Here is a 15,894-nt window from a genome sequence, read left to right on the forward strand (position 1 = left end):
TTGTCCTTGCAACGATATTATTAATTAAAACTTGACACTATAGAAAGTAACCGACTTAAATGGAATGGTAACGTGTATGTACGTATGTACTTATTTAATTGTAATTATCTAACGTTTATTTTTAATTACTGGCGATATTTGGGAAGAGCCAATGATGTCTTTTCCGGTTTAAATGGAAGGTTTTTGAAAGTTTATCGTAAACGGAATGACGTGAAAGCTCTGAGAATTGTACCTATCAAAAATAGCTGCAACTACTGATTATGAATGGAAAATAGTCCAATCTACAATTATGAAGAAGAAAGCTGCGTGTTATCAAAAATGTACCTTAATAAAAAAACGGAAAGTAGGAAAGAAAAAATTATAAAAATAATTGCAGAATTAAAAATAAAATTTTTAATGTAGGTATAGTTTTGTGTCTTATGTTTAGAATTACGTTACAAGCCTATTTACTTATCTTCATTTATATGACTGTAACTTTTTAACATAGTTTGGCTGAATTTGAACCATTTGACTACATTTTCTACTCGTATTTCTATTACCTTTACCCAAAATAAAAATCACCGCCTCCCATCAATATCCCACTTGGGCATTTCGTAAAAAATGCATTGGAACAGTGATTCTGAGTTAAAAAAAATAAAAACTCAATGGTTTTTAATTATTAACGAAAAATAACGCAATTAATATAAGTTGAGAAGGAAAGATACAACAAAACAAGATACGCAAGAGATAATTGATAATAATATGATATAATAACCCTTTAAACTAAAAAACTGGATGTGTCAAAAAATTTCTTCAGCTTAAAGCTCCAACGGATATCAGTTGAACTCAAAAAACGCCCAGGCGAAAAAACAATTATTTCTATCGAGACGGCTATGATGAAAAGTGTGTAGGTAGCTAACTTGAGTAAGAGTAAAGTAATTAATTAAAAAAAACTTTTCCTAGAATGTTAAAAAATTGTGTATTAGTTACGTACATTGCCTGTAAACAAAATCAGTCTAAAGAATCAAAATACCTATTAATGTTCAGATACATCATAATTTGTTAATAAGATAAGTAATTTTTTGGATTGATTTAAATTTTTATTGCAGTAACGTTGTTACATTTAGCATACATAAATTTAGAGTATAGTTAAATTTAGTTAAATGATTTTTGCCGCCAAAATCCGGGCGCCCGGACTCGGCCAACAACCGGCCTTTAGTTGCTCACTTCTCCACAACGGCGCTGGTTTTTCGCATTCACATCTCTTGCAGGAACCGCGTCGTAGCAGTCGCGGAGTCGACGGAGAGCAGTGAACTTAGCAATTGTAGCAAATAATGACTATATCTACAATAATTAAATAGCTCTGATGACTTTTGTTGTGGGTTTTGCGCTTGATCGTACGTTGAAGTCTTCAGTGATCGGTTGTGAAAGTGCACATTTTGGGTGATTCTAGTGACTTATCGTCGAATTTCTTTGATAGAAGTGTAAGTCTAGCACTAAATCGGGGTATTGTTGACTGCAATTTTGCGTAGATATAGACACACACCTTTGTGATCAAGGATTTTATTGACATAGGTTGCATTGAGTTAGCGCCTACTCTGCTTAGAGAGTTCTTGTCACGTTTGATAATGGATTAGAAAAGTGTTCTTGCCCGCAGCGAATAAAAAGCGATATGATTTTATTTTCCTTGTTAGATGAATGGCAAATCGATTATGGCTTGACTGAAACAGAAATTATTAGATCCGTTTATTGGAAAACTTCAAGTCATGTCTTCAAAATTCCCACTTGAAAAAAGTTTGTCCGGGGTTAAATTATATAACTTCTGTAATTACCAGTGTGATTTTAAAATTTGCCTAATTGAATTAAACAGTCTGAATTAAATTAAAGCTGCTGGCAAGAGCTTGAGAATACATCGCCGTTTCGAAACGTTATATTGTTTTAATTAATTTTTTCTTGCCATGGGACCCATTGTTGAATTTTATCCGTCAGATCTGCGTGGGTTTTTTATTATTTATGTCGAAATGAGAATTATGTAAATGGATTGGTCTATGTCGAGTTTTACTTTTTCGGTTGCAATCTTTTAATTGCTATGCCATAATGCATCAAGGTCGTTCTTTTAATTACGTACGTCACGATTATCTGTCTTGCTTATGAACAAATTTCTTCGTACCGAGGCGATTTTTACCGCAACACAGGAAATTCCATCTTCGACTAGTGTTTAACAACATTCCAATAGGTTTCCTGAGAATACTTTTGCTTAACGACAATTCCATAGAACCACTTGCAGGATTCCGTCAGCAACAAAATCACTCTTTAAAAATTTTGTTTCGGAGTTTGTAAGGTGCTCTCAATTTAAGAAACCCTAACAAGAGTAATTTCTGGAGCGTTTTATAACGCTTTCTACTGCTACAAGATTTTTTGGATAATTTTGATGCGTGAAGTTTAAGAAAAACATTTGCTTTAAAATGTTGAAAAGATATTAGATAGCGAATATCACAAAGCATACTTAAACAATTTAGTTTTATTTTAATACTTTTATTTTATCTAATGCTAATTTATTACCCTGTATGCATCAACATATTTATTTTTTAGTTAGAAATTCTAGAATTTAATATCAACTATTCTATAAAATAATATAAAATACTCGTAGGTTTTTTTTCTAATTTTTGGCAATATTTGCTGATAAGCAAAAAGAGTTTCTTGAGCAAGCTAATTTTTCCAAAACTTCACCGGTTTTGTGTTTGTGTGACCTGCATTTTTTGCAGTTATTTCACCAAACATGTTGCAATATTGTTTTTCCCATACATTCTTGATCAATTAATATTTGACGCAAAACGTGTAAAAATCCCTCGAAAACCTAGATTACGTCAGTGATTAAATGACAAAAATTCGAAAGTTATAGCTTTATTCTCGGAGTGGCGCATACTTAGAACCGCTTTATGTAGGCATTAAATGCAGCGATCGCCTTGACACCAAAACCGATTAAAAATCTCCTTGCAGCGCAAGAAGAAAGCAAAAGAAATGCGAAATGGTGCACGACTCGATGCAATAAATAAATGAAGCAAAGACACATGTTCAATCAAAATGCTTGACTGAGTAATATAGCCTTAACGCAAAAGACCGGCATAATATGCAAATTGGCCAGTAAATCGCATGCATGTCTCGGTCGCAGCTCCTAACATTAATATTGCCATTAGGCCGGACCATTATTTAACCGATACACGATAAATAAGCGGAGATAAATGGCCGCTGGTGCCCTTCTTTGTGCAATTAAGCTTTTATTAGAAAAGTCAACCGCGGACAATTAGCCGACTAGCCAGAGAGATAAATGTGCACACCCAGGGATCCGGTAATGAACGAGGGGGCAATGCATCCGCCGCAAGCTGCACTTACCCACATTTTTAATTTTTTGCAATGCAAATGCAACACTCGCACCATGACAATGTACAACCTATTCGTGATTCGAAACTATTCGAAGATTTTTGTACTATTTTGTGTAAAATTTAAGATGGTTTGGTTTTTTCCTTTTGTTCTATCAGTGGAAAAATAATTTTATGAATAATTTGTTTAATGTTCAATAAACATACAGTTATTCAACTATAACTAATATTATTACTTATTAGTTATAGTTAAATCAATGTATTTAACTATAATCATTGTGTGTTGTTGGTAGCACACATCTTGTCTCCAGCAAAGTAGATACATACATGCATATGTGTTAAATAATTGAAAAAACACTGCAAATTTTTAATATTCAAACTACCCAAAACAGACAAAAAAAAATGTGACGAAAGAGGTATTTTCTTTGACAATTTAGCAGAATTTGGGGGAAATCCAAGACAAGATATTTAAAAGTATTTTTCTTGTGAAATGTTTACACCATTGAATATCCAACACAACAACAAATAGCTATTTTGCGGACTCATTTGAGTCCCTAAAATGAGTCTTTTCCGGACTCAATAAAATCGTACTCAAAACGGTTATTTTAGGTACTCAGTCCCCAAAAACAGTTTTTGCGGACTAAAAAATAAAATTGGTTACTATGGTAACGAAATTTTTTTAATTAGTAAGAGTTGTGAATTCGTGTTTTGTCAGCTTTAACAAAGAAATCTTGTATGCACCACGTACGCAAAAGGTTTTAGGTGACTCCTCTCATTAAAGACTCGGCTCCTACGTCGTCTCGTCATTAATTACGATTCCTCCCCTAAAACCCTATTTTGTGTACTTGATACTTATATAAATAGCTATTTTTGAATAATTCTAATCATTTATTTTACAAGACAATAAAGAAATTGTTTATCTACGAGTAAAAATGTTAAGTTTACGAGTGACGAAGTCACGAGTGGACTTTTTTCACGAGTAGATAAACAATCTTTATCGTCGTGTATAATATTTCGTTTTATTTTGTACTCACCTACCAGAATTTCTTGAATATAAACAGTAAATAGAATTTACTTTCTTTCACTAGACGATAGACTAGACTACTTTATCTACTGAAATTAGTTGATAAAAGCACTCTTTAACATTAAGTACAAAATAATAAATATTCTTTTATTGCGCTTAAATTTTTAGCTTTAAAGTAGATTAAATCTGCACTGCTTGATAATAAGAAATTGGTTTTAATTACAAAAACATACAGGATGATTTTAATGTGCAAATATTTCAACAGGTGATAGTAGAAAGAAGTTAAAATAAGTCTACTTGCCTCATCTAAATGTTTATGATTTTTGAGATACAGGGAGTTTGTGGAATAAATTTAAATTTGCGGGACAGTCTTTAATTACACCAACTAAAATTGTAAACAAATATGATCTCTGAGGTTAGGTCTTCAAAATTTATTACATTGTTTAAAAAAAAATTGTTAAAATTAGCAAAAACAGACACAAAAAAATGTTCTCATTTAAACAATCATAAAACAGTAACATTATTTTTTTGTTAAAAATAGCACCGAATTTCAAAACATTCGTATAAGGCAAGTTTAGTTATTTTGACCTTTTTTAAGTTCTGCTATCACCTGTTAAAATATTTGCACATACTTTAAAATCATCAAGTATACGATTGGAAATATGTAAGTATGTATTTTAATTTACGACCCTTTTGTTGCCTTCGCAAATTTTCATTTTTCAAAATCTATATATCCATGTTTAAATTAAGGTATTATGTACAGTTGCGGCCGTTGAAAACTAAGACACTTTGACAAATACAAAATTTTGTTGTTGTTAAATGCCTTGAAACTGAAGTTTGTAAAATGTCATTCAAATATTACGAATCAGTGTCGTAGAGTATAAAACTACTTCAAAACAATGAATTTAAGTTTTGTAGACAGAAATAATTACAATATTTTATTGTAACACCATTTGAATTTTAAAAATTAAAACTAACATTGTCATCCTTGATGAAAACCTTATTTACAGTATACAAATTTTGAAAATAGCAAATAGAATGCCAAAAGTTAATGTCTTACATTTAAAATTGTCCAATTTTTATTATTACTACTTTGTTTTGCCTTGTTTATGAGACAAATTAAACTAAAATGCTCTATTTATGAAGAAGAAAGTATTTTTTTAGTTACTTAATTTTGTAACTTCGTTAGATACATAAAGTCTGTTTTTTTTTAATGGAAATGCCAAAGAGTCTTAACGTTGGCACCACTAGTAAATTCATTCCTGGTAATTTTAATAAAAGAAGTTGGCAGTTCTGGTTTTTTGAATTAATTTGAAGACAATGTCACAAAAAATCGTTTAATAAAATTTAGAGACGAAACACCAAAAAAAAAACAAATTCGGTATCGCTAACAGTTTTTAGAAATTTGGAAACGAGTAGTTCGCAAGCAGGAAGTTAGAACAAGGACCCGTTAAAATGTAGACGCAATTTGTAATGCAGGTTTGCTAAATATTCTTAATTTTTAGCAAGAAATCGACAAGAAAACAAAATAAACATGAATGAGAAAGAACCTCGGAAAGAATGCAATTAAATTAGTGTATTGTGCATCGTTTTTGAGAAACTAGTTGAAAAAGTAACAATTTTGAAACTAAAGTGAAGAAACATTTAAAAATTGCATCAACTTTGAGCTCATTTCAATAAATTACACAAAATTTATTGCCAATCGTCATAATACCTACTTGTATCTTTTGCTAAATAATCCTTTTTCTTCAAAGTTTTTGTAGCAAGATCCTCATTTTTGTCCACAAAATTGTACTTACTTGCAGTGTGTTTCTTAGCGCTGAATTCTGTCTTTACACCTTAGGTAATGATGTCTGTCCTCAGATGTTCAATTATAGTGCTTTCAAAGAGCAAACAGGCACACAATATTCATAAAAGTCACAATTTTGACAACATCTGGATTTGAACGCATAACCATAATTTTTTAACAAAATTTCTAGGGACAAAAACAAAGAGCAAACAAAATGTGTGGCTATGGAGACAAGCTGCTACCAATTTTTTCACCAAAATTTTGACTTGGTAATTTCCATTAAAAAAAAAAACAAACTTTATGCATTTTATGATATATAAAATTTTGTGTATACAGATCATATTTATACATATATGATCTGTAATACCGTGCGATCAAAAAAAAATAAATTAGAGTGGGCGGTGATTGAAGTCCTTCAGATGGCAATCCTGATTTTTGACATCAAAGTTTGCGTTTTATTCCTTTTGAGTGAAATAATGTTCACTTTAGAGCAGAAAATTTTTATTGCTGTACAAGAGGAAAACGGTGGATGGTTATTTTCACTTTCAGTTTCTGTGAAAAATTGCCATCCCAGATTCCCAGCCAATGTGTTGTCAACTGTAGAATTTAATCGACGCCTTCTCTAATTTATTTTTTATTTGGTATGGTATGTGTTTTCATTAAAATTTTAGGGGAAATACTTATATGGAGTATGTAACATACATGATAAGCAGTTGTTGCACACTTACTATGCAATAATTGTTCTACAACCGTAAAAATGTTTATCAAAAATACTTCACAAATGACAATCTGAACGTTATGACTTATAGTCTAAGAGCCCGCGGTCGCCAGACCTTTGTCATGTTATAAAAGTTGAAAATTTGTCAATGCATACTACCAACACATGTAGGAACGATGGGCAAGTATGAAGTTTGGGTCATCGTGGCGTTGGAAGATAACAGGTAGCAACGAGGTAAAAAATACCAACTTAAATTTATCAACCAAAAAAGCGTATTTTTTTTATATTTTCTTCCGAATAATATTAGAAATCACCTCATCCATTGCCAGACACTTAATATTGATGTGGCAACCTCTTGTCAGACACCTTTAAACTTAATAAATTGTAACTGTACTTATACGTTATAGTGTAAAAGCTGAATTTTAGACATGTTACTTGGATAACTATTAGAAGATGTTTTTTCAGTAGCCAGACAGTTTTGACAGTTCTAACCCCCGGCCAGACAAACATATAGGGTATCTGTAGGCCTCCTGTGATGATACTTTGTCAAAACTAAATCAAATTTATTTTATAAACTGCACTTAGAACTGTTGAAACTGTCTGGCTACTGAGAATACATCTTCTAATACAGTGCGATCGAAAAAAAATAAATTAGAGTAGGCGATGATTAATAAATTGGAAATAAAATTTTCCACACAAACTGAAAGTGAAAATGTTATCTCCCAAAGCCACGATGACCCAAACTTCATACTTGCCCATCGTTCCTACCTGTGTTGGTAATATGCACTGACAAATTTTCAACTTTTATAAAATGACGAAGGTCTGGCGACCGCGGGCTCTTAGACTATTATGACTACCTTGAAAAATAGTATATTGAAAAATTGATTTTGTGGTATAAGACCAAATTTACGCTACAAATTGACCAAACCTTTTTAAATAAATGAATTAAAACAGTTTCCACTTTGATCAATTTTGTAACGGTTATTAGGATGGCAGAAGTGAGCATTGTATTGCTTCGTAAAGAATATTGTATAGTACTTTAATGGATGCTTTAATGGCAATTTCAATACTCAAATAACACTTTGTTATAGCCGCCAAATAAAACATTTGAGATAGTAACGCTGTTTTATTTTAGTAAATAGTACAAACTTGTGTAAACTGCAGTTTCATTAGAATTTTTTGTTTTATAAAAGCTCTTTAACACTATGAAATTAAAACAAGTAGCTTGACTTCTATATTGCTGTCACGTATTTATGCAAACGCAACTACCAACTAGTATTGATTATTTTAAAGACAAATATTTTTTTTTCACATTAGAAATAATTCAAAATGCATGTACCAGTAATAATACGAAAAGCTTATTGATTCACTTAATGAGTCAACTCTTTACGGTTTAACAATACGAGATTCAGTTAAAATTGACGAATCGTCCTATTCAGAAAAAAGAAATATCAGAGAGTAGGAATTATTAGTGTATAAACCATAACAAAACTGTCAGACTTTTATTCAAAAAAAAAAAACATTAATTGGAGTAAATATAAACAATATATTTAATCCTTTAATGAATAGTGGATTTAATTAATGATTCCGCATAATCGATCCACAAGACGGAGATCCACACCTGGCGTCGAAGTAGATCTTCGCTCATTTGTTACGCTGTCAGTAGCTCGAATCCGTTCCATTCGTCAATTATCATTTATCAATTCCATTCAAATTGGATCTTCTCATGGTGCACATTAACTGTATCATTGCATAGTGGTTGCAAAAAGCGAGCGTCGACCGAAACGACGACATTTCAAAGACCGGTGTCTATGCGGAAACGGCAGCGCCCATCTCAGAATTTCACTTGCCCTATGGCGAGGTTACGTTAACCATAAAACGGGTATGGACACCTACACGCCGACTTCGTTTTAACTAAATACCCGACCACAATGTCGCGTGATGTAATTGTACATCTCCCTCGAGAGAGGAAACAAGATAAGAAATGTGTTGCATCATGGAGGAAATGTACAACGATGTAAATATTTCTACACTTGTGCAAGATAACAACGAGGCAAAATTTTACATGAATAAAAGGAACAACATGTGTTAATCATAGAGAGTTTATGATTCTGAACTTCCAGGAATCGTTAAGAAATTTCTGCATAAGGCGATGCATCAGATAGTGCAAGGTGGTGAAATCAGTAACGCGTAACGCCTTTTTCAAATATTAGTTTCCATTTGAAAACTAAATTCAGCTGATGATGTATAAAAATAGCACAGTTTTAGCATCCTTAGTAACGTTATTCTAAAATCTTTAACCAATTCGATTTTGGAATTTGCATGTTTTATTATTAAGAGAATTAAATAGATAGTTTGTAAAGCCAAGTGCGTTATGCTTCCTTTTTCATATTTTGATTCATTTTATGACACTTAATTTAAAATCTTGTTTGCAATTTACAATTTAGTAATGTCGAATAATTAGACATTAATTAGGTTGTTAAACAAAATTTATAGATAAGGAAAAGACAAAACATGTTGTACTATAATAATGGAAGTCATTATGGACATATTTCAACCTGAATATGGACCGCAATGAGTGTCTTAGTGGTCGATAATTTTAATAACGATTTAAAAAACATTAGCATGTTAATTTTTATGTTATTTTTATTATAATTAGCTTATACATATGTACCAGGCGTCCAAGTCCTTGTGCCAATCTTGAACATTGACGTTTCTAATTGCTTGTGGAAAATTTAACACCAATAGGATCAGTAAAATTTGCATAATAAACAAAAATAAGAGGTGAAAATAGAGGTTGTGTTCAGTGTTTGAATGTTTTTTTTTTCTAAATTTATGACTTTGTTTTTGAGTAAACAAGAAAAAATGGATTATAACTTAATTTACTATTTTTGTCAAAAAATTATTTACATTAATACTTTTAATGAGACATATTTATTTACTCATGTTGTCCACATTCTGAGTCCATAAAAAGTAAAGGTGTATGAACTGTTTATTCACAAATTCGCCTCGCGTTCTAAAATATCTTAGGATTTATTTCAATTAATAGAAAACAATTTTTTCAACAAAGACAAACAATGCTTTTACTTGTGCATTCCTGTCCAGTTTTTGCGAATTCCATGCTAAACACTTTATAATTGGTCCTAATTATTCAAACTCTCTATTTAAAATCATCACAACAATAAAATTATGTCGTTTTCATTTTAATTATAAACTTTCCTTGCGGTGAAATTCTTAAAAAATTAAGCTCATAATTTATTAACTCCGGTATAATTAATTAGGAGCAAAACCGTTCTATTGTTTGCCTATAAATTAGCATAAAAAATCTCAACGATTTGGAAGCAGTCGAAAGGTGTGAGTGAAGGCGTGTATACTAGGTATTTGTCTTCAATCACAAAAATCAATTTGCTTTGAGTAAAGTGAGCAAATTTGCGTAACTGATCAACTCTATTAATGTTTATTTGTCTAATTCGCTAACAAATAATAAAAATTATTTTTCGCCTGGAATCAGACCACTAGTTTAGAAATGAAAGTAAAACCAAAGAAAAACGATTTGTTTTGCTTCTAATTTAGCTTCGCCTCATTTCGAGAAGTGCTGTGATAAACTATGGATTTATATAGTGACCCAATAATAAATTAATCGTCAATACTTAGACACAAATGGAAACTAGGGAACCGCATAATTAGATAATAGTATCACCGTTACATAAAGAGCTTTTTGCACACATCACGATTACCGTCGAAGTGCTGCTGGAAATCGTCTATTTCATACTAAAACGCGGCCACAGTTAAGTTTTATTATGACATTAAACGTGTAGAGGCGCGAATTGAAACGCACATCGTTACGGCGGAAGGAATGGAACAGTTACGAATCATAATTGGCCTTAATATGGATTCGTAACGGTTTTTCCGGTGGAAAATCGCCGTGGTTTGAAGAATTCGGGTCAACATGGTAACTCGACAATGGAATTGACGAATTTTCACTCGATTATCATTAAGGACGTTGCCTTGTTTGTAAACAATCGTTCGTTAAAAACATGCCGTTACGACATTAATAAAAGTGAAATTTAAGTGAGGGCGGCACGTGGAATATTAAACAAATTCACAAATCTTTTTATTGTAGTGTGGGAACAAGAAAATAACGCGTTCAAAGGGTTTCATAAGTGAGGTTTTTAAAAGAAAGTACGTTGGAGTGTTATTGTAATGGAAAGCAGGAAATTTGGTACAAACATTGTAACAATTAACTTAACTAAATTGTATAAACTTTCATTATTAATTCTAAGTACTCGTACAAGATTTATCTTACTCTTTTGATAATAATAGTGTTATCAACAAAGAAGATACAAGCAAAATCAAAATCATATTCTAAATAAAATATTTTATTTACTGAAAAACATTTATGAGAATTTGATCCTTATTATAGGTTCTAACAAATGGCGTCTAAATCTAGAATCCTAAAAAGGTCTTGTAAACAGTTTTAAAAATTAACAAATGACATAGTTTGTGTAACATTTCTTATATTTTGAGAAAGCTTTGAATTTGAACTAAATTCACTTTTATTTTAATGAACCTTTAGATACAAAACCCAACTTTTGATGGATTTATACATAAAGCTAACTGTCATAATTTACAAACGTATTTATAAAAAAAAATTCGGCCTATACCTAAATTATATTTATATTTAAATTACTTTCTCAGGACAATAAACTGAAAACCACTTTTTATTAAACATTGAAAGTATTTTTTTACAAGATATATTTATTACAATGTTAATTCAAAAAGTACAAACATTAATATTTACTTATTTTTGAAAAAATAAAATAATGAAAGAAAGACAACTTATGCCGGAGATTTTTATCTAAATAATGTATATACAGGAGATGCGCCATAACTCGCGCCTCAGGCCATATAAGGCCATATAAGGTAAAATACCAGGAACACGGAAAAAATGTTAAAAAAATTAATAAATAAAAATCATTAATGTTTGCACAAGCGTTTGTTATTCTGTCTTTTAGCTCTTGAATATTTTTGGGAGCATTTGGAAGATAATAAACCTGATCACCAACATAGCCCAATAAAAAAAAATCTAGAGTTGATCTCGTAGGCCATCTAACGGGTCCAGGTGTTCCAATCCACTGCTGTCCAAAAGTATTATTTAAAAAATTTGTGTTAATCCTAGCATTGTGCAGCGGTGCACCATCTTATTGGAAATTCATTTGTACATATTGGATTGCAGGAACGTGTTCTCTAAATGTTCTAATAAGTCTTGAGTGAGGAATTCATGATATRTATGGGCACTAAAATTACCATCGAAAAAGTAAGGTTCTATCAAACGATTTTCTAAAATACCACACCAAACGTTTACTTTAAATCGCTTTTGATGATTTTGTTTTCTGACGAGATGAGGATTATTTTCGGACCAATAATAATGAATTAATCTGTTAAACATTTCACTATTAGTGAAAGTCTTTTCATCAGACCACAGATTTTTTAGTTTTAAGAAGCGAACCTGTTCGTCTTAGTTGTTTTTCAATTCAACTAAACTTCCAACGATTTGGGTGAACTCTATTTTCTCTAAACTGTCTTTCAGCTTCCGCTCCATTTTTACTGCACTTGAAAAACACTTCAAGCTGATCTACCAATTCATCGTAATTAATATCATTCATTATTAGAGATCTCAATAAGATTTATTGACAAATTAAGCTTTGTCAAACTAACAGTTAAACGGTATCCATGCATGAATACCTTGACAAGTAAAATTCGCCTACGTTACAAAATTTACTAATGAAATTCTAAAACTTAAATTGTTTTCTGAGTGCATTATACAGGGTGCGCCAGAACTCGCGCCACAGAGAAAAATGCCATGTAAGGTAAGATACCAGGAGCATAGAAAAAATGTTAAAAAAATTCTATCTATAAAAATTTCGGAGTTATGAGAGTTTAAATTTTGCACTTTCACTCTATTTATTTCTGTTGGAAAAATAATTCTCCAAGTTTTTTTGCTACAAACTATTAAAAGAGGAAACAAGAAAGCTGTATCCTAAATTGTAACTCTGTTCTATGTTATTTGTAACTTTATTGGCAAAATTTTTGTATCTTTAGTGGATAATTGTAAAAAAACATATACAAAATCATCAGTATCAAATAGACATAAAAAAATATCAAAATTTTTTGACAGATAGAATTTTTTAAACATTTTTTTCATGTTCCTGGTATCTTATCTTGCTTGAAATTTTTCTCTGGGGCGCGAATTCTGACGCAGCCTGTATAGCTATAGAAAAAATTAATATAAGCATGGAATAAGGAATTGTTATAGGTAATTTATTATTAAAATCTACTTTTTTAATTAAAATTTTAAGAATTTTTTCCTGCTTTAAGGTATATTAAAAAAAGTTAAAATTTAATGCATTTATTTTTTGAAAATCGGAACTTCAGACACTCAATCCTTGCCGAACTTGGATTTTACGATTATGTGCTTTGTATATTAGAACAACTTAAGCCCATCATATATAACATAATACTATATGAACTATCCTGGTGCAGCAAAAAATATATTCTTTATCTTTAAATTTCAAATAAATTGCGGTTGTGAGTGTTTAAGTTTTTGATTAATTTTAAAGTTAGATGACTTCTGCAAGTAATTATTTTTACTAAAGCAAAAACATATTATCCTAATTTATTGGGCAATGAAACAACTTTGGTAAAGAGAGCACTACTCCTTTTCTAGAACACTTTAGTCAACTACGTGTACTCCACTTAGTTAATTTTTTAATAAAATCAGGGTAGAATTTCAATAACTAGAGCTGGTATTTACAAAAAACTAAAACAGTTTAAAATATGTTAATATTTTAATTTTCATTATATGACTAACTAACCGAGAGAATCCTTAAAATCTTAACTTTCTTAATCTATATTCTTTTATGTATAAAAAAAGTAAAATCGCCTTGAAATTTTAATTTTTAAAATATATTTTAGTAATCATAGAATCGATAGATTTTACATCTAAAAATAATTTTGTGGTGAACAGACTTATTTAATAATAATAATACCCTAACTATTAATTTTTACTTAAATATCGAGTTTATGACAACCCTAATGTTTAATTTAGCAGAATGTTCCGGTCATTAATTTATTTTATCTGATATTTGTCACTTAGACACAACGCGTATAGGAACGCATTTTATTTAGTATTTTATTCTGACTTGAAGACATTTTGTTAGGATTCAAGCTGCTTCTGGTTTCCTGCAGCAAGCAATGCAATCTGCAAATGAGATCCATTACGTCTAAGTTAATCCGGTGTGAATCCTGCACGAAGCAGAGTAAATCAAGGTAACAAGACTAAATAAATAATGCGTACGTACAAACACGCAATATCGCACCAATAATAATTATTCTATGTGAATCCGAAGATGAGAACTCCGACCAATATCTCACGATTATCGATTTTACACAAACCGTTAAAACAATTTCGAAATTTATGGACTGTTATGGCTATTATTTTCTATCTGTGGTCTTTATCGTTGTCGAGGATCTAGCGTTATGATAATTTGTAAAGACAGCGGATGCAAAACGTACAGTTATCGGTGATATCCCTACGCAGGAGGTCATCGAGAAGTTTTTTTTTATTGAAAATTTGGTCCCGTACTGTTTGCTCGGGACAAACATTTACAAATGACTGGAGAAGAAGTACCGTAATAATCGGCGAGTTGATACCGGATATCTTTAATTGGGGAGTATTAATTAGAGTTTGGAGGATGCACAGTCATGAATTAAATTGGCTCGGTGATTAAGTTGCCGATTAATCGGTTGAGAAAAATTTCGATAAGTTTTGCTATCGATTACTTTGTCGTTGACCCCAGTTTGCATATCACATTTGAGACAGTTTCGCTCTTTAATAAGCCGCGTAGGTCGCTTCTCTCGTGTCTCGAGGGGCGTAGGCTTTCAACTTTTCCTTTATAATTATTATCGTTTCTTGCACGGCCAGCGATGTCATCAACTACAACTTTAATGAGAGTTATTAACGATGATTATTATCTGATTTGTTCCACAATTGATCTAACAAAGTTAATCACTCGCCGAGTTTTCCCAACACAGTTCGCCTTCTGGTCCGTTATCACACGAAAAACGCGTGTGGGAGTGGTAATAACGATGTTTTGTTTGTGTTGAACGCCGGAAACGGTTGAACGGAAGTTGAAGGCCATAACAATGCTTCCTCGATTCTCCAATTTCGGTGGATCTTTGAACCTAACGGATCTAACTTTGAATTTATGCCCGTGTGCACGTGATTTACTATCCGTTTGTCTACCGGATTCGGAAAATTCGCGACAGGATATCGATTTGTTTGTGACTTTAACGAGTTAACTGTATTTTTAAATCGATTGTCTTCGACTCAAATTTTCACATTGGCCAGGTGTGTAGGTGTTGTGGCACTTATCTCAAGACGAAAAGCGCGCTACCGTTCGACTCAGACAAGATTAATCTTCTTGCTAAAGTCAACAAATTCAAATGAACGTTGCTGTTGCTGCAGCAGGTTTGCCATAGCAAGATCCTGGATGGAGACGCGAAGTATAACTGTAAAGTCGGTAAGCTTCTCACGGATAGACTGTATCAACTTGATCGCTTAATTACCGAAAAAAAGGTTCATTTTTTGTAGTGCGATGCACTGAGACAAAGATGATTTGAAAGAAGCTTGTCTGGAATAACTTGCAAGCAATTTGCTAATTTTGCAGGATAAGAAACTTTCAACTCAGCTCTCCTATTTTAACATTCTCAGGCTTTCAGTTTCTTTTAAATTTTAAATTAAAAATAAATATATAAAATTGACACTAAGCGAGCTGTAATCTTATAGAGATAAATGAAACTAGGGTACTAGGAATAAGTTTTGTGAAAAGCTGTAAAAGAATGTGTTTTTTAGTGCCAAGTTGACTTTAAAAAATCAGATTCCTGCTTAGTTCAACTAGAATAGTCTTCAGACATTTTTTCTAAAATTTGAGGATTTACCTAC

The 15,894-nt window shown here is 31.6% G+C and overlaps 1 protein-coding gene across 1 annotated transcript in view; it reads left to right on the forward strand.

Moving 5' to 3' along the window:
- Window positions 1-1,280: 1,280 nt before the first annotated feature.
- The window catches only part of LOC123011478, a 30,093-nt gene continuing 15,479 nt past the window's right edge, over window positions 1,281-15,894 (forward strand). Inside the window, exon 1 of the mRNA XM_044408924.1 lies at window positions 1,281-1,463. The gene's annotated coding sequence lies outside the window, so the exon portion shown is untranslated. The remainder of the gene's footprint in view (window positions 1,464-15,894) is intronic.

Source organism: Tribolium madens, unplaced genomic scaffold, assembly GCF_015345945.1.
Source record: "Tribolium madens isolate multiple individuals breed KSU strain unplaced genomic scaffold, Tmad_KSU_1.1 Scaffold_91;HRSCAF=231;Tcas5.2_LG7, whole genome shotgun sequence".
In the NCBI taxonomy this organism is placed as follows: domain Eukaryota; kingdom Metazoa; phylum Arthropoda; class Insecta; order Coleoptera; family Tenebrionidae; genus Tribolium; species Tribolium madens.